This window comes from Serinus canaria, chromosome Z (assembly GCF_022539315.1).
Source record: "Serinus canaria isolate serCan28SL12 chromosome Z, serCan2020, whole genome shotgun sequence".
Taxonomy (NCBI): domain Eukaryota; kingdom Metazoa; phylum Chordata; class Aves; order Passeriformes; family Fringillidae; genus Serinus; species Serinus canaria.
This window is the reverse complement of record NC_066343.1, coordinates 15,833,112-15,853,146: the sequence shown is the minus strand read 5'-3', so window position 1 is coordinate 15,853,146 and position 20,035 is coordinate 15,833,112.

The window sequence follows — 20,035 nt, the reverse complement described above, 5'->3', positions numbered from 1 at the left end:
TTTTTCTAGGAATAAAATTCTAGAGCTTTTTCTTTTGTGAAATGGAGGACTTGCCTTTATATATCCTTCAAGAGGGAAGATGAGTTCTCAAGAGTGACACTAGAGACAGCTATAATATTTTATTGCTTTCATTGCTGACAGTTTTGCAATTGTAATCTAGGTTCTCAGATCTGTAAGCAGGATGAGAAGAATGCTGTCAGTGTAGCCAGCTGTTCCGTGGTGGAAAAAACCTTTTGCTTAAGGCTATACTTTTTTGGTCCTCTTTCAGGTAATTAGAATGAACACGTTTAGATTTTTCATGTATACTTTTTTATCTTCCAAAACACTTAAAACATTTTGTCCAGAGTTGCTAAGGTTTTGCCCATGCAAAAATGTAAATGAATATGGGCTGAAAAAAGTAATTTAAATTTTTAAATCATAAGTGTTCCTGGTTTTCATTTGGATTTTAAATCTGAAGTATTCAATTTTTAGCTCGCACAAATGACCAGTAGGTGGTTTCAGCAAGAGATACCACTGAAAACTCCAAAACTGAATTGTCTGTAGAAAGTAGGCTGTGATGAAATATATAGAATTCTTATGTATATGAATTCTTAGGAAGAATTATTACTCTAATTCTTGTGCCTGCTGCAAACAATTTTTTTACCTTGTTCTTCTTACTACGCTTTTTAATATCTTTAGAGAGGAGAGCTGATTTCCAGAAGGTCAATGTTCCTGAGGAAAACCAGATTATGATGTTTTCCCCCAGTGAAGGATTATGTGGCTTCTTATCCATGTCTCTTACAAGGAAAGCCTTCCTGTGCCATAACTTACAACAGCCCAGGCAGAAAACTTTGAACTATGAGGCCTCCTGGAAGCAGGCAAATAATCTGCCTGTGTTCTTTCATGGACAGCACACAGATGACACTTGGCTTTCATTGTGTTACAATGGAGCTTTTAGATCCAGTGTTGATGCCAATACTAAATTCTCCAGGATTGTTCTAGCTGTGTTCATTCCTTTTAGCAGATCTGCTCTGAGGCACAGATTTGATCTGCACTGAAATAATTTGAAATGTCCAGTTTCACAGATTTATGCAGAATTTGTAAGACTCAAATATACATGTTTTTCTTAGCTTCTCTGACTTTAGCAGCAAGTTCAAAGCAAATATATGGAAGGTATTCATACCACATGGTCTTTCAGCTGGATATACGCCTGCAGCTTCAAACACAGAGTAGTAGAATCATAGAATATCCTGAATTGAAAGGGTCCCAGGAGGATCATCACAGTTCATACTTGGGCACGCCAAGTATCCCACTAAGTGCTTGAGAGCATTGTCCAAACACTTCTTGAACCTAAGTGCTGAGACCATTTCCCTGGGGAACCTGTTCCAGGTGCCCAAACACCCTTGGAGGCAAGAACCTTTGCAGAATACTCAACCTGAAACTCCCCAGCATAACTTCAGGCCATTCCCTTTTTTTTCTGTCATGGCTAACCACACACAAGTTTGTCTGCCCCCTTCCTCCCATCGCAAAGAAGTTGAAGACTATAATGGGGTCTCTCCTCAGTCTTTTCTCCAGGCTGAACAGACTCAGTGACCACAGATGCTCCCTATAAGGCTCTTCCTCCAGCTCCATCATCTTTATGGCCTTCCTTTGGACAGTCTCTAGTAGCTTTATATCCTTTTTACATTGTGGTCTCCCAAACTGCCCCCAGCACTGGAGGTGAGGCTGCCCCAGCCCAGAGCAGAGTGGGACAATCCCGTTCCTTGCCCAGCTGGGGATGCTGGGCCTGATGCCCCCAGGACAGGGATGTCCCTCCTGGCTGCCAGGGCACTGTTGGCTCATGTTCAACTTGCCATGGACCAGGACCTCCAGGTCCCTTTCCACGGTGCTGCTCTCCAGCCTCTCATTCCCCAATCTTTCCATACATCCAGGGTCGCCCCATCCCAGGTGCAGAGTCCGGCATTTTTCCTTGTTGGACTGCACACAGCTGGTGATTGCCCAGCCCTTTGATTCACCGAGGTCTCTGCAGGGCCTCCCTGCCTTTGAGGGATCAACAGCTCTTCCTGTCTTGTATCATCTGCAGATTTGCTGAGTCTCCTTCCAGTCCTGCGTGCAGGTGTTGATGATGTTGAAGAGCACAGGGCCAAGGATAGAGCCCTGCAGAGCCCTGCTAGGGACAGGTCACCAGTTTGATGTCACCCCAGTCACTGTAACCCTTTGTGCCTGACTGGTGAGCCGGTTGCTCACTCATCACATGATGTGTTTTCCCAGCTGTGGGCTGGACATTTTGTCCAGAAGGATTTTGTGAGTGACAATATGAAAAGCCTCACTGAAGTCCAAAAAAATTACATCAGCTGGTTTCCATTGATCAGCCAGGTGGGTTACCTTGTCAGAGAAGGAAATCACCTTTGACAAACAGGACTTTCCCCTCATGAAGCCATGCTGGTTGTGACAGATGACTGCATTGTCTTTCAGGTGTTCAGAATATTCCTAAAGCTCCTGGGTGATAGCTTCATATAACCAAGGCATCACAGATAAAAAGGCTGAGTAGGAAAAACACCCTCCTTGATTTGTTGCTCATTTACAGAGGGGGATTTGTGGCTGAACTGGTGATTGGTGGCCATCTTGGCCACAGTGACCATTAGGTGATTCAGTTCAAAATCTCTTGACAGGAGGAAGAGAACCTCAACCATGGACATGTGGAGAGCAGACTTCAGGAACTAGTAATGAGGTCTCTGGGAAAACATTTTAGAAGGTGCCAGAGATGATCAATTCTGATAACTTTTTGAGCACCACCTCCTAAATGCACAGGAAATTCCAGCATGTTGGAAGTCAAGCAAGTGAGGCGGAAGGCTGGCTTGGTTGAGCGGGGATTTTTTTGAGCTAAAGCAAGAAAAATAACGTGTATGGCCAGTGGAAGCAGGGCCAGGTGCCATGGGAGAAAAATAGAGATACTGCTGTGAGGGAGAAAGTTCATGTAGCCAAAACTTGGCTAGATTTGACGCTGGCCAGAACTGTAGGGGACAATGAAAAGAGTTTCTTTAAACATTAATGGTGAAAGTCAGTGCTGAGGTAACATTGCCCATTGCAGGCTAAGGGTGGTCACCCCCTGAGCAGGGACAGAGACAAGGCAGAGGTGTTTAATGCTGTCCTTGCCTCGGTCTCCAACCCTGCTGGTGGGCTGAGGGTGTCTGAGTGCCCTGAGCTGGAGGACCACAACTGTGGGAGTGACAAACTCCCAGCTGGCCCTGAGCCTGTGCAGGTTCCATTGCTCCAGCTGGATCCCTGCAAATCTGTGGGGCTTGATGGGATTCACCTGGGAAAACTCAAAGAGCTGCTGATGTCATCATGAGCCTCTCTCAATGATTTTTGAACATTCCTGAGAATCCATAAAAGTCTGAGTTGATTGGAAACTGGTGAACATTGTCCCAGTTTTCAAGAAGGGCAAGGATGATCCAGGAAACTGCAGGCCTGTCAGTCACACATTCAGTACCTAGTGAATATATGGGGAAGAGGAGTTTATTTTGGGAGTTACTGAAAACCACCTGGAGAACCTAATCAATGTACGTGATGTAAATGAGGCCTGTCCCTCCATTAATAAACAACTTCTTGCTGAGCTCTAAGATTTTTGTTGGTATAATTCAGGGATAGCTGTGGTCACTGTCAAACTATTTACTTCTTCAGTGATAACCCAGGAGAAGGGGTCATACACTAAATTATTTGGCTAAATGATTGTTGCTGTGAGATTTGAGAGCAATATAAAATGGGAGCATTCCCTCACTTGAATGGCAAAAGAGGTAGGAAAATGGGAATAATCTGTTTGTTTGATTTTGCTTCAGAGTATGTAATACATATCTCCAGCAAGGCCAGAAGAAGGGATTATCTTAATTTGTGTTCTTCAAAAGCAAATCTCAAATCAAGGACTTGAAAAAATTTGTATCTTCAAATTTTTTTGATAGAATAAAGATAATTTGTTCTTTACCTTCTGCTCTCCAGCCTCCCCACCGACAGCCTGGCAATTTGGGAACATAATTTCAGGGCAGAAAAGGAGCAGTATTGAAAATGGAATGCAGAGACTGTCCATAAATACAAAAAACCAAAAGTCAGTAATTATCGTTCTCAGTTGCATAAGCTGAATAAAATGTAGAAATGTCCAGATGCATATATATAGTATTTATGTCCAAATGTATTTATGTGTGTATTTATGTCATATTTATGTCAGGTTTCATTTGGAAGTCATTTCAGCTTTTATGTTTCAAATGGTGTTTTTAAAGATAAGTTAAAATCACAAAATGTGTTAACCCTGATTTACCTTTTTTTTCCCTCCGGATACTTGGAAACTGACTTAACTAAAAAGCCAGCTATTCTTTCAGCTTTTTCAACAGGAAAAAAAAAGTCTTCTGCATCTTCCATTCAAATTGAGTCACTCTTTCAAGGGATGCAAATAACACCATACAGTGGTCTAATATGGCAGTTACAGATTTTTTTTTTTGTTTGTCATCATTCAAGCTGCTAATGAGTTGGCTGCAGTACATATTGCCTCTTGATCTGGGTGAAAAACTGTATCACTCTTCCCCTGTTTTCAAAACATAGGAGCAGAATGTGACTCCTACCCACCAAATTAATAAAATCAAAAGGGATATTTTAGCTTTTACCTGAAATTATGGGTCTTCCTCTTATTTGACAGTCCAATGCTTAGCACTAAGGCAAGTCCAGAGCAATGGGCCTTTTGCATGGAACTTGACTCTTCTGCCAAGGTGCTTCATGTCTTTCCCAAACTGAATTTTTACTTGTAAACTGGTGTTGCTGATTCTTGGTTTCAGGATCTCTGCAGAAAAGAAAAACAGCAGGTTAGCTTTTCCTGCAGCAGTGAATGTAACTCACTGAAGTTTCTGATATCTGAAATAGGATCCTGAATTTATGTAATACCTTTCAGTAAGGTGTGTAATACCTTTACATACATTTTTATGTATGTAATGCATTTCAGCATTATTTGTAGGAGGAAAGACCAATATACACAGATGCCTTGATTCTCAGCTTGTTACCAGCTCAGCTCAGTGCCCATCAAAGGGATGTGACACACCTTTGATGGCCACACAGCCCCCTGACAAGTTTATGGTCTCTGTGGGTAGAGGTATCAGTCTAAACCTGTTGCAAAATACAAGCATGGGCAGGACTGTCAGACTCTTCCCATGGACTGGGACTCTTCCCATGGACTAGCTTTGTGTATGCAAAATGATACATGAAAAAACCCAAACAAAGGCATGGAAAAGGGGATTCTTGAAACCAAGTATGTGCTTACTGTTGGGAGCACCCTGACAAGGAGGTTCATGTCACTTCAACAGCTACTTGAGAACAGTGAGGGGAAGGAGACTTGTCATGTACCTACTTGTGTTTCAGGAGCTTAAAAATGCCTAGAGTGTTTTCTTTGAAAGATGGAGTTTTTTTATTTCCAATACAATAAAAAAAAACCTCCCCAAAAAAAAACTGGCAAAAAGGTTGCTGTGAAGCAGGTAACATAAAATTTTTTTGTTGCATAAAAATTTTTACATTTTTTGAAATTACCTAAATAATATTCGCTTTGGCTAATACTTTTTTTTCTTTTAATAGAAGGCAGCTACTTTATAAAGCCTACTTTTATCAAGGGAATTAATGTGTCTTGTTCTCTTAAGCAGTTTATTTGTATTGATATGACAACATAATGGGTCTAGAACCTCATTTGTGTGTTTTTTCCTCTAATTCATTGTGTCTGATAAGTGCTCTTTAATAATAGAGTTTCCTCAATGTAACACCCATTGATCTTCATAAAAACTGCTGTTGAGAAATGGTTCCAATCACTCTACAAAAGAGGAAATATTTGTGTATTTAAATACAGTTTCAACATACAAGGAAAGGCCAGGAGAACTGGGATTGTTTAGCCCGGAACAGAGGCTTTGGGATGACCTAACATGGCCTTCCAGTACCTGAAGGAAGCTCACAAGATAGATAAAGAGGGACTATTTACAAGGGCATGCAGTGACAGGACAAGGGGAAACGGCTTCAGACTGAAGGGGAGTAGGCTTAGATAAGATAAGAGGAAAAAATTCTTTTCAGTGAGGGTGGTGAGGCCCTGGCACAGGTTTCCCAGAGAAACTGTGGATGCCCCATCCCTGGAAGCGTTCAAGGCCAGGTTGGATGGGGCTTGGAGCAGCAACCTGGGGTAGTGGAAGCTGTCCTCACCCACAGTAGATGATCTTTAAGGTTCCTTCCAACCCAAACCATTCTGTGATTCCACAATTTTTCCCAAAGGAAATGAAAAACACGACATTTTAGGTTGTAAAGGAAATGCTGCTGACATGCAGCAACCCAAAAATTTTTGAATTTCCAAACAAACATCAGTGTATGCTTGCTCTATTAATTAATAAAGTATTAGGAAAAGTTTAGAATGTGCAATACAAAAAATTGGAATCCTACATAAGTACTAACTGGGAAGCTCTGTAAATGAAACCACTTGGCACACTAAGGCTTCTGCTTGCACAGGAGGACAGTCACCAGCACATACCAGCACGTATCAGCACGTGCATCAGATATGCAGTCCTCTCATCTCTGGAAAGAAAAGGGAGTTCAAAGCATGATGGTTTGGTGTACACCTTCTTCTGTCTGTAGCTGCAAGCTTTTAGTCATCTGTCAGGTGTTTTGTTCCCCTCTACAAAAATAAAAAGTCAATAGATACTCCTCACATCTTCAAACTCTGCCAATTGTGCAGAGTTACTAAGTCAGAATAATTCTAGATGTAGTAATCATCATGAAAATGACACTGGGAGTGGGGGCTGGATTTCCTGGAGCTCCTGCAGGGCTGTGTGATGTGGAGGATGAGGTGGGGTGTGCTGACAGTGATCTCAAAGGGAAGAAGAGCTGCCAAAGAAATGAGAATATACCTCTTCTGGAGTTTGTACAAACACTACTTTTTATCCTCCCTGCCTCCTGCACACTGTCCATAGCAAGCTGTTTTGGGTCTGTGTTCCCCATATGACATGGAGTGCAAATGACAGAGTCATAAGTGATTGATACCTGTTCTTTTGCGCAGGAATCTTCTGCTTCCTTTCTCTGTGCAAGTGTCCAGGATGGCTTGTTGGTCATTCCCCATGGCTTTGTGTGCACCGTGGACTGGTGTAAAGGATTTGTCAATAACTTCAATGTTTAGGGGAGGAAATTGAGTCTTGCATTTTAATCCTTAAAATTAAAATCCTATGAAAACATCTGTGTAGTAAGCGCCTGTATAGTAAGATTTATTAAACTAATGACTTCTTCTGTTAGAGGGAGCATTTGTACTTGACAGGAGACACTCGAGTTTTTCCTCTCTTTTCTAGGGTTCCTCTTCTTGCCTGGCTTTATACATAATTTCTTTATGTACTAGTTGCCTACCCTCGCTTCAATTGTTCCACCTTTTTCTAATTTTTCTCTTTTCTCTTTGGTTTTCCTGTGTGCCTTTTCTGTCTTTGTTGTGTATGTCTCCCCAGTGAAATATCCAGGCCATGTTTCCCTGTTCCCTTAAATGAAGGGCACTTTGGGTACTCACCACTGTGCATGATGCTGCCCGCATCTGGTCCTGGAGTACTTGCCAGAGATTGTCACCAGGACATACAAATTAAGCTGAATTATACTCTGCACTGATGAATTCACAGGGTGATGAAGCATCCCTTAACAATTCATATGGTTGGGATTAAAAGTCAGGCAGCTGAGCTGGTCTCAGATAATGTTCTGTTGGCAGCTCCAGCTGTATTGTAACGTACATATATATATATACTATATATATATATATATATATATATAGTATATATATATATATATATATATAGTATATATATATATATATATATACACACACACACACCACCGTATATATACATATACACACAGCATATATATGTATATATATATATATATAAAAACTTATTTAAAGACATTGCACATATATATATATGCTAATGGCTGCCTTAGAGCTGTAACAGGAAGTACGTAGCTATGCAGGAACTGGGTAAGGATAAGTTTGCAGATATTAAAAAATAAGTAGTTTGTTTCATACTCTTTGTAATTATTGGGGCAATTTTCTAAAAGGTGCCTAACTTTCTGCATTTACAGTCTTTGTCTGTAATTATTTTACTTTAATAGCTGTGGCAAAAGGAAGGGAATAACGTTTCCAGTACTGATCTGTAACAATCACATGAACAAATTCTTTCATGAGATTATAAAAATCTGGCTGGGGTGCAGAAATATTTACTGAGCCCTCAGTAAAGGAAATAAAAGTTCTCATTGGCCAGAAGCTATTGCACTTACATTTTACTCCTACGAGCAACAAAATTATGTGCAGTTACTTTCTGTGTGACTTCACCTGTAAAAGAAAAGCATGTGGTTGAGAAGAGCTAGAACAATAACCATTTCTTTGGTCCCCAGTTACCTTTTGAGATCTGTTCTGCCTTTTTCAGGGAGGTGTCTTTGTTAATGACTCTATTAAGTACAGTCTCTTTTGGCTTAATGCCCCTTGTGGTGTGGTCACAGGTGTTTTGTGCTCTTTAGTTTGCTGCCCTCGGTGTCTATTTCTTTTTCCATGGGAGTTCTGACTTAGCACCTTGCAGCTGGCTACTCTTCAAGCACCAGAAACAATATTTTACTGTTAATGAAGTACTTTGATCGTTTAATCCCAGCCAGCAACTGAGCCGCGCACTGCTGTTCACTCACTCCCCTGTGGTCAGATGGGTGAGGGAATTGGAAAAGAAAAAAAGTTACAAAACTCATGGGTTGAGATAAGAAAAGTTTAATAGGAAAAAACAGAAGGCACATAGATGGAGAGCAACACAAGGAATTCATTCACTGCTTCCCATGGCTGGGCAGGTGTTCAGCCATCCCCAATTGAGCAGGGCCCTATCACAGCTGCAGTGACTCAGAAAGACAAACACCATCATTGCTCTCAAAGTCATTCCATTCCTTCTTCTCCTCAGCTTCATATGCTGAGCATGATGTCAGATACTCTGGAATATCCCTCTGGTCAGTTGGGGTCAGCTGTCCTGGCTGTCCCCTCCCAGCTCCTTGTGCACCCCCATCCTGCTCACTGGTGGGGTGAGGAGCAGAAAAGGGCTCAGCTAGCAATAACAAAAACATCCCTGTGTTATCTTTCCAGCACAAATCCAAAACACAGCCCCATGCTAGTTTACCATGAATAAAATTAATTCTACCCCAGACAAAACCAAAAGAAGCAATTTGTCCATGCTAAATCAGTCCTGGAGAATTACTCAGAGCTATAATAATATCATCAAACTGGTTAATCAGGCCAAACACAGCAACATCATAATTATGCTAAACTGGTCATTTTGGGGCAACTCTGTTTCTGGTTAATTATGAAAGAGCTGCTACTAATTAGATTTAAAAGTAGTGTGGCTTAGTGATTGATTACATAAAACATTATGAATGATGGAATCACATAAACCAAAATGCATTTCAATGGGGAAAAATGTGGTAGTTATGCAACAACTACCACAACCATATAAAAGGTGGATTTTGCCTTGTAGGGAAAAGAACACTGTATTGTTCTGTCTTGTGACATTAATGTGAGGTTGTTTTCTTTGTATCCAGTGCTTGCATGGTACTGCTTGCCCACTCTTCCAGACACATATCCATCTCCTTAAATCCCTTTGTCTTCCATTCCCTCATTTAATCTGTTCACAGGGATTATATGGATTAGGACTTTAGGAACAAGTGAGACAGTAGTTTGAAAGAAACACAGCTGTAATTTCCTTCAAAAACCTACTGAGGTTGTTCAAAACATCACTGACTTTTGAAGATGTTTCTAAAACCCACTAATTCTTTGGCTTATGAAAGGAACAGTAGAATATGTGTTCCTCATTTAGCTTTTCAATAACCTAGTCATCATGGGCCACTGCATCAGGAGGCCTCAAGTACCAGGAGGCATCACATGACCGTGATGCCCAGAAAACCAATGTCTGCTTGTCTCTATTTAAAATAGATATATTTTCCATTTTAAACCAATTTCTGGCCTATGAACACACCTTCAAACATATATTCAATGGGACTTTGCCTTTTCGCTACTAGCCATAACAATAAACAAATACCAGGTTCTTAGAGGCCAAGTCACAAATTCTGTAATGAGTGGGCAGGATGAAAGCTTCTTTTTATTTTCCCCCATTTTTGTGCCTAGCACCTCAACCAAATCTGTGGGTGGCACACCAAGTAGGTACGCATGTGGGTAACAACCTGGCAGTATGTACAGAAATTGGTACTAAATCAGGGATGGGCAGTTATATATTTGTAAACACTGCCTGCTGGAGAATGAATGACAATTGCTGCAACAACTACAGCCCTGGGGAAGGACTATTTTGTTGCTCTGGAAACATGGTCAGAGTCAATAACTAGCTGGAGAGCAGAGCTGCCAGCACTCGGGTGGGAGGGAGGCACTCACACAAGAAACTGGAAAGAAAGATTTGTGTAGGTCATTCTTCACCACGGTGAGGAGCAGCAGCTGATCAAAGGTCTGCAATTCACAAAGTTTTTCCATAATGGGTGACTGTCTGATGCCAAGAAGACTGCTCACCACTTGGTAGGTAATGTGTTAACTGTAAATTCTTAATTTACAATTTCAGTAGAGGAAATAGTGGCTCTGAAATATTTTTAAATTCTTTTTTTAGGGTGGAGGGGCAGAGGCAGGTTATGGAATGTCTTGTATGAAATATGAATATGATAGTCTGGGCAGAAGTGAGGAAGTGCAGTTTCAGATGCAGAAGAATAGGAGTGGCAGAGGCACAGTCACCCAGAGGTGGCATTGCATCCTGCTTCTACTTTTGCAGCGAGTTTCTTCTCTGACATCAAGACAAATTGGTTCATGATCTGCTCCACAAAGTGCCCAGATCAGGTTAATGGTTCAAATTCTAATCTTTCTTCTCTTCTTGGTATACTGTTCTATATGTCTGGACAAGCTATTGTGAAACAAGTCAAACTGGTACCTCCTGCACTCTTCTGACCCCTTTCTCCTTTCAGCCCAGCGTGTGCATTTTCATGCCTGTCATTTCACAAATACATCAGGAGGAGCATCAGACTGTACCTGCATTCAGACAAGGTCTAAATACAGGTCCTTACTTTCCTGAAAAAAAAGTGTTAACAATGTGCTTAGCACAATTCTGTGCTTCTGTCATCTTGGCACTGGAAAAGGCAGTGTGTCTGTCTGTTACACTGATACTGTCCAGCCACTATCTTTTCCCTCTGTGAGGGTATCAAATCATCACTACAACGGGAACTTGCCTTCTACTTTTCTGCATGGTGACATTAGAACCCATCAAATGGCAATCTCTTAGAAACCTGTGCTGACCTGGAAGTTTCCTCCAGAGATTGTGATGGAGTAGGCTTTGTCATCTGACGGGATTCAAGCAATTTTCAAAAGCCAAGACCTTTAACTTTATTCTTTACTGATTTTAAGTTATTTTGTTCAGAAAAGAAGTTGTCTTTACTATGTGTAGGTTCCTGAGTAACCCTTTACAGAGTTTTGAAAAAAGTGTAACCATCTTTACTACTTTCTAATCTTCAGGAACCAAAGAATTTTTTAAGTGGGGTTGTACTGAAGCCACTTAATTCAACTATTTCATTGTCCATCTTTCTTTAATTGCTCGGGAATAAATGTGGCAGTTGTTGCTATTTATTTTGTTTGTTTTTTCTGTAAAGTCTTTTGTTGCTGCCTGAGTTTGAGTTACCATTTCTGTTATATACACCCACAGAGAAGAGGTTCTGAAAATGCTGGAAGCCCTTCCACTGTGAGCACACACAGACAACTTTTCTGTCTTCTGATAAGGCCATGTTTTCTGCTATCCTTTTTACACCCTCCTGATCTGTTGGTGCTCTGTGTTCTCTGACAGTCTTCCTATTGGGGGGATATTGAGGTGATGACTGATTATTCTTTTCTTATGTCCCTTTTGAGATATTTCTCTATCTCCCTAGACTTCTGTGCTATGTTTTTCACATTTCTTCTGTCTCTGATTTTGATGCCATCTATTTTAATTTGTAATGAAACTAGAATTTTTCAAAAGGTGTTTTTTAACAATTTCCTTTACTTTTACGCTGCCATTTGTTCACTTTGTCTACTTTTTTCTTTTCCACTGAGTTTTTCTTGTTTTTTAGGATGTTTCTTCTTTGCTTTCTTCCTGGGGAATGAAGTCACTGGTTGTGTTAAGCAATGACATCTTGATCAATGCTGACACTGGCATATAAATTAGGAGTGGCTGCCTTACTCTGTTCTTTTTCCTGTCTCTAGTCCCCAGCATGGTAATTAAACTAATGTCCTCTTTACAGGTCAGTCATTTCACATCTTTGGTATCACGTGTTTCAGAGTTCTGGTATTTTTGTGGAATGCAATTTACTCTGATCCTTTATTTTCTTACCTGTCCATCACTTAGATGGCCTTCACCCAGAAAGCAGAATTTTCATGGCAACAGCTGTATGAATACTAAAACCAATTCCCTTCCACATCTTCCCCTCTCTTCATTTCAAGAACTCAATTCCAGCTATCATCTGCTTCCAAATGAAAAGTTTCTTTTTGTGTTCACTAATAGCTTTATTAGTTGGAAAACCTGTAACAGTAGGGGATCAAGGTCTTAAATGAGCAGGAAATTTTCCATGGAACAAGCAGAGGACTGTGTCTTTCTTTCATGAAGATCAACTGCATTAAAAGCCTGGAGACATGAAACACTGGGATTCCCTCCTCTAGGTCTCACTGTGCACTAGGGAGATGTAGATTAAAGAACAGCTGGCAGACAGCAGGAACCAAATTCTACTCCAGTTAAATCTGCATTATCCCCAGCTAAATTTGGCTTTTCTGTGCTATGTATGTCCAATGGCATATTCTTATTATTACTATGCCACTTATGTGCCAGTTTTATAATTACTTTGTTGTCCTGAGGCAACTTGTGAACAGAGAGGAGGTGATGACCAGAGCCATGACAAGGGGGAATGGCATGAAGCTGAGTCAGGGAAGGTGTAGGTTGGATATTAGGAAAAGGTTCTTTACTCCAGAGGGTGTTTGGGCACTGGAACAGGCTCCCCAGGGAAATGGTCATAGCACCAGCCTGACAGAGTTCCAGAAGTGTTTGGACAATTCTATTACATCTCTGAACTTTACACAGGATTTCTGGCCCATACACTGGCAGAGGATACTGTTTGCAAGAGCTGCTCAGTCAAAACATACAGAAATTACTTGCAAGCAGAGTTTTTGAAAGAAGACGCACCAATAACTACTAGAAATTCCACAAACTTGATTAATTTTTAATTATTAATAATTTTAAGCTGGGCATTAAGAAAAGTACCCCTTGTAATTTATCAAAAAAACTTTTACAAGATAATTTTTTTTATAACTTGGGAAAGCAAATAACCCTGTAGTATGTTAAATTGTAGTAAAATTAGTCTACCATTCCAGAATAAGCAGATGAAAAAATTAATATGGTGAGCAGTTAATAGTGTTTTGATTAATGTTGAGGCAACATGATATTGTGACTTTCTTACTTAGCAAGGTGTGTACGACTTCTAAGGTAAAAATTTAAATGTAGATTGTTACACAAATCATCACTATGATTTTTAATTTCTATGACCGTTGGATTATTCCCCACTATTCTCCTCCCTGATCTAAAACTTACTGAGTTAACAACATATTGATGGATGCAGATGATATGAAATAAATTAGAAGCTGGCATCACTTAAGAATAAACACAAAAATGCAAAAAAAGTGGGGGAAAAAAGCAAAAAGGTAAACAAAAAAGAAAAAGCAGAAAAATAAATTACAATTGGCCAAAGCTGTTTTGTAGTTTTATCAAAAGGCTGGGCAAATATGCTAAATCATACTAGAAACATTTTTAGGATGGTAGAGGACTGTCAAAGAATGTTGCATATACAATACTTTGTGCACTAGAGTGGTCTCATGGCAACAATTTTCACTTCATTGTGCTTGTAAAAAGGCAATACACCCAAGAGCAGCTATACATCCCTTTTCAAGACAGGAACAGTGCCACGCCAGTTAGACCTGAAGGTAATAATAGTAACTAAGAGAACATAAACCCAGCTATGGCACCAGGACAAATACAGGGAACCTGTCAGTGTGTTAGCAAAAAGGAAACACCTGGAGGTTGAATGGATCTTGCACAAACATTGCTTCATATTTAACAATGTCAGTGTGATGGTGAGACCTATGACTGTACTGAAGGGGCCTGCTAAAAGGTTGTGTGACAGACACCACCCAGAAATCTCAAAAGTGAAACAAAAAAATAGACCTTTATAATAGATGATGGCTCTTAAAGCAGCCAGGAATCACATGATCCAGAATGTCTAGGTTGCAGCTGGACAAATTTCCTTCCCAAAACCAGGGTAATTAATTAGTGCTCTGTGATACAGATGTGAATTTAATACTGTCTGAACTCTTCAAGTGCAAAAGCACTTTTGATATATTATGCCTTTGGACCTTCAATTAAGTTATAGATTCTGTGTATGTTTCTGTAAATCATTAGGAGCATTGTCCAAATGCCTGTTAAACAGTGACAAGCTTGGGGCATCGATCACTTCTCTGGGAACCCTGTTCCTTTCAACAAACAAAGTCTGAACATCCCCTGGCGCAGCTGTGAGCCCTTCCCATGTGTCCTGTCCCTGGATCCCAGGGAATAGAGAACAGCACCTCCCTCCCTCTCCACTCCCCCTCCCCAGGAAGCTGCACAGAGCAGTGAGGTCACCCTTCAGCCTCCTTTTCTCCAAAATGGACAAACCCAGACCTCCCAGCTGCCCCGCACTGGACAGTCCTTCCAGCCCTTCCACCAGCTCCACTGGCCTCCTCTGGGTGCATCCCAGTGCCTTCACATCCCTCCTAAAGTGTGAGGCCCAGAAGTGCTCTCACAAAATAGAACAGCACAATCACCTCTGTTGACTGTCTGTCTGTCTGTGCTGTGTTTGATACACCCCAGGATGGGGTTTGCCCATCCTTCTGAATCTGGCAACAGCTCATTCAGTTTCACAGTGATGAAAATTGTCCAATTCTTCCTCCAGTCTATATTTCTCTGCAGGGCACCTTGTCCCTGAAGACAGTGTTCACCTCCTGGTTTGGTAGCATCAGAAAACTTGGTAATGGTGCATCCAACTCCAGCATACAGATCATTAATAAATGTACTGTGAGGGTTGATATATCTGTTCTTGTGACAGCTTTTCACACAGGCTGTATTAATCACCCTCCCAGGTACTCTTTTCATGTGTGAGCCATGTGAAGTGTGAGCCAAAACTTAAGTTGTATTTTTTTTTTCTTACTTGTGTGATATGAATTTGTGCATCTGGCTGTTAGGTTCAGGAAATATAAAACATATCTAACTATTTCTCTCAAACTCCTGCAGCCTTTGCCCAAAGGTTTATGTGAGCCAGTGTACAGGTGTTTGTTTCTCCTCCTTTCCTTCTCCCTTATTGTATTTACGTGAAAAAATTGTGGTAGCTCCAAAGCATGTCTCCTTTCAGGTTTAATAAATCCTTTCCCTCCAAGACTTCTAGTGAGCAACTCTGTTTCCTTAAAGCAGAATTTCTTGTTAAACTTACTAGTTATTCAAGACAGATATCATAAAGTTTCTTTATGGTGTGAATGGATTTGTCAGTCAGACACCAAGAATAAACCATACAAGTTAATTTCAAAAATTCTAAGCTCTGCACTCCCGCTGTTATGCTAAGAATTAACAATGCTAAAAATTATCCCTCCCCCATGTTAAAACAGTAAAATAAAGGAGTTCAAAAGGTGGAAGATTATTCAGTATTTTTTATTAATTTTCTATTTCAGTAAGTTGCACAACATCATTTCAAGTGGTTATTTTTAAAATAATGAGTTAACTTGTCTTATTATATAAAATTTATCTAAAACTGCTGCATCTATTGGAGCAGCAGTCTGTCATAAAAACCTTCTAAACCTTGCACCTTTCTGTGAAAAGAAGGAGTTACCGTTTGGGGAGTTTCCTCAGGGGTATTTTGCTACCTTCTTTTTAGTTAAAGCTTGATGATGTAATTGTGTGTCCTCCAGAAGTGACTTTTCATCAGCTTTATGTTTGAGCTCATGGTGTCAAATTAATCCTGGTGTGTTTCTGTGTAAGTGGTAAAATGAATGTAAAAGCACAAAAGGTGCTATAGGTGAAATTCTTCTATTCCTCTGTCAGTTTCTTCTCTTTTCATCACAGATCAGTGAACACTATTTGTGTTTCATTTCTCTGAGTGGGCTTGGGGTATTTCTTTCTTTTAATATGCTAGACCTCCAAAAGACACTGTGAGTAATAATGCAGATAAAAATAATGGTACAACAAAATGAAATGCTTGTAAAGCAAACTACATCTACAGTGGAAGAGAGAGACACAAGCAGGCCTAAGGTTTATACACACTAAAGTGTGTATAAACCTTGCTATTCTTGCTTCTTGGGCAGAAAGAAGCTTCTTGAGTGTTACATGACTAAGTACAACCAGTAGGGAGCCACGTAAGATGTAGGAGTTGCTTGCAAAGGGGCTTAAGCCATGAGCTAGGAGTGCAAAATATAGGGGGTAATATAAGACTTAGAAGCAAGAAAAGTGGCTTCAGTGTTGGGGACCAATCATACATTTAAATGAGGATTTCAACCAGCTGCAAACATCAAGGGCGTGTCTGGGTGTGGGAAAGAAATCACAGCTGCTTGTCTGTATGGTCTGTCATTTGGGGAGCTGAGTTTCATTCAAAGGTGATGGTATGGTTGAAGCAGGGCAGCCTCCATGCTCGGTTAGAGGATGTGTTTTTATTGCTGCAGCCGCGCTCAGGCCATTGGAGCCTCAGCCTGTGAAAGCAGACTGTGCTGATGTAGCTGCAGCTTTTCTGAGGGTGGCACCTGGGCGACTGCAGAACTCCCCCAGCTGCCACTGCAATGATTTCAAGACAAGTTTTACACTGTGGTTCTTCTCTCAGACTACTGCCAAACTTCAGTGTGGTGTTGAATCAGAGAGGCAAGGTCCCCAGGCTGTTCCCTTGGCCCCAGGGCAGGATGACAGAGACCTGTCCCTCAAGGTGTGTTTCTCAGTGTGGTGGTGAAGGTGTTCCAGGCAGCCTTCTCCACATCCTGCTCCTGGTGGCTCCTACAAGGGATTCCTGGAGTCCAGCCCTGAGCTCCCTCCTGGGGCCTCCCTGCTGCCCCCAGACAATGAGCAGGCAGAGTTCACTGTGTTTCAGCTGTCTTTCGCAGAAGGCAGTTCTCATGTCTCGCCTTCTTCTCTCAAAAGTGGGACAGCCTTTCCTTGTGAGAGATTTTGGTTTACTCCTTTGACCAGTCTGCATAAGGTTTTTCTTCCTAGACATCTGATTAGCTTTATTGCTCCCCTCTGGTTTATTCCTAGACTTTTTTGTCAAGAACTTGGAAAAATGTTAAGTATAATTCCAAGTGGCATATGCTATGCATTAAAAAAAGCTTAATAGGAGTATAATCAGGCTAAATAAGGGACATTTGGTAAGAAATACACTTAAAATTCTACTCTTTTGGCAGAGAGCCTTGCCATTTGCTAATAATCATCATCAGCTTTAACCCATAAAAAAACTTTCAGATTTATTGGGGAGGAACTGACCACAAGCACACTTCCCAATCTCATGGTGTGTCACACTAACAGTATGAAGTTTTGTTTTGGCATTCATAACATAAATGTTTGGTTATTTTGGGAAAGTGTTCAGAATTGTTCTGAATTGCCACATCATGGATATTGAGCCAGAGCTTCCGCAACTCTTTTTAATTTCACTCTAACATTTCAACCATTTCTAATTTTCTCTCTTTGTCCACATTACTTTCTGTGGTTTGGAAGAACTTAAGGGGAGGCATAAAAACCCCACACAAAAATATGTAATTATGAGAAACTATTGACTATGTAAAATATATGCCTGTGTGCCTGCTCAAGGGCATAGATGGTCTAGTCTTATCAACATAAAAAGATTTAAGAGCTAAGAAATTTTTGCATCTTAATTATTCCCTAAAGACTTGTGTCTTCTTTCGAAGACTATCATGTCTTTAAAGAGTTAATTTATAATTTATGACACACTAGGGATGAAATTGCAATAGTTGCTCAAAAACAAATAAGAGAAACACTTGAGATGGTGAGTTCTCTGCAGAATTTTATATTCTAATTTTTGTTTTTAGAAGTACTAAAACAGGAAAAGAGTTATCTTTGTTCAGGTAAGTTTCTGTCAATATGAAATCTGACAAAAGAAGTAATTTTAATAGATACTGTAAAGAACTCTTTTCAAGGGCAAAAATACTGGAAGAAAACCAGCAAAGTGTCTGCTGGCAAAGAGTTCTCCAAAGGCAAGTTTGAAACCAGAAATTTTCCAAATGGAGTAAAGGTATAACCTGTCCTGAAACAGAATAAATATAAACACAGTCATGCACTTGTCTAGCTTGTGATGTCTGTGAGAAAATATTTTTTGCAGTCTATTCATGTAATTGTTAAAAAGAAAAAAAAAAAAAAAAAAGGAGGAATTCCACTGTACCCTTGGTGGTTATTCAGATTTTTAATTATGAAGAAAATGTTGGTGCAAATTCAATATCACATAGATGAATTACTCAAAATTACTTTTAAAAGACTCTTCAGTGAAAACATGAATTTGTGTTTTGTCTGGGTCTCATTAAAGATTTCATCCCAGACTGAAATTCTCTATGTGAGTTTAGAACTCTATGTTCTCACCAGATGGAAAGAGTAGTTCAAGACAGAAAAGTTTTTTCTTGTATACACTGATTCTGTCTTGCTGATGAATTAGCAGAGCTACTTCTGAGAGATTTTCAAATAATTGCTACAAAAGGAAAAAAAAATGTTCTTTGGGTATTAGATTAGATTGTATCTTTTTCACTGGTTTTTTAATTTTTCCTGATTTTGTTAGAGTATCAGCTTTAAAGTTTTTATAATGAAAAACTACATTAAACTTCATTAAACATTTTGTGGCAAACTACTTCCCACAAAAGTATATATTGAATAAACAAATGAAGGCACTGTGGTTGGTTTGCCCTGGTTGGATACCAGATGCCCACCCACCCACTCCATTTTTCTGTTCCTCAACAGGACAGCTGGTAGAAAATGTAATGAAAGGCTCATGGGGCAAGATAAGGGCAGAGAGAGGGATCACCCAGCAGTTGCTATCATGGGTGAAACCAGCTCGAGTTAGGGAAATGAATTTAATTTATTACTTATGAAATCGAAGTAGGGTAATGAGAAATAAAGGCTACATCCTTAAACAACCTTCCTTCACCTCTCTCTCTGGGCTTAACTTCGCTGCTGAATTCTCCCCCTCCTCCCCAGAGTGGCACAAGGTGTTGGGAAATAGAGGTTATGATCACTTCAGCACATGCGGTCTGCAGGACCTTCCTCCTCATAGGAAAGACTCCTCACAGTCCTGCACACAAGCCTAACACATTATCTATAAGAAGAGAGAATATAAACCCCACTACATTAATTAATAATTATTAAAATAAATGTACAAATACATATTTAGAGACTTACAAACCTTATTTTCTGGCGAGTTAAAAGGCTGACATATTTCAAGGAAAAGTATAAATGACAAAACTTCAACTTTGGGCTTTTGATAGGCAGGAATTCTATCACAGAGAAACTAATTTCTTTGTTGAAATGTTAACATTTTGTTATCTCACTTTGCCCACAAGTCTAAACGTTTTGAAATCTTTAAGAGGCTTTCCCTGCCCATACCATGCCAAACAGGAAGACGAAAAGCCACAGGAATGTACCTGTTAAGCCTCCCTCCTAAGGGCTGTCTGTAAAGAGACATATGTTACAAACATACAGGTGTTTACAAGGAGAACAGCTTCGCACCCAGCATTCAGTCTGTGATCTTCTGAAACCATTACAAAAGCACAGACAAAAGAGGAGCCCAGAAGAAAGGTGCATGACTGGCAGCAAGCATTTTATGGCTGCTGCCACAGGAACTGGGCTGTCTTTTGTGCTCAGGACCTGTTTTAGCAGAGGATGCGGAAGCCAGACCTCGCTGCAGTAGGGGAGGTCTCAGA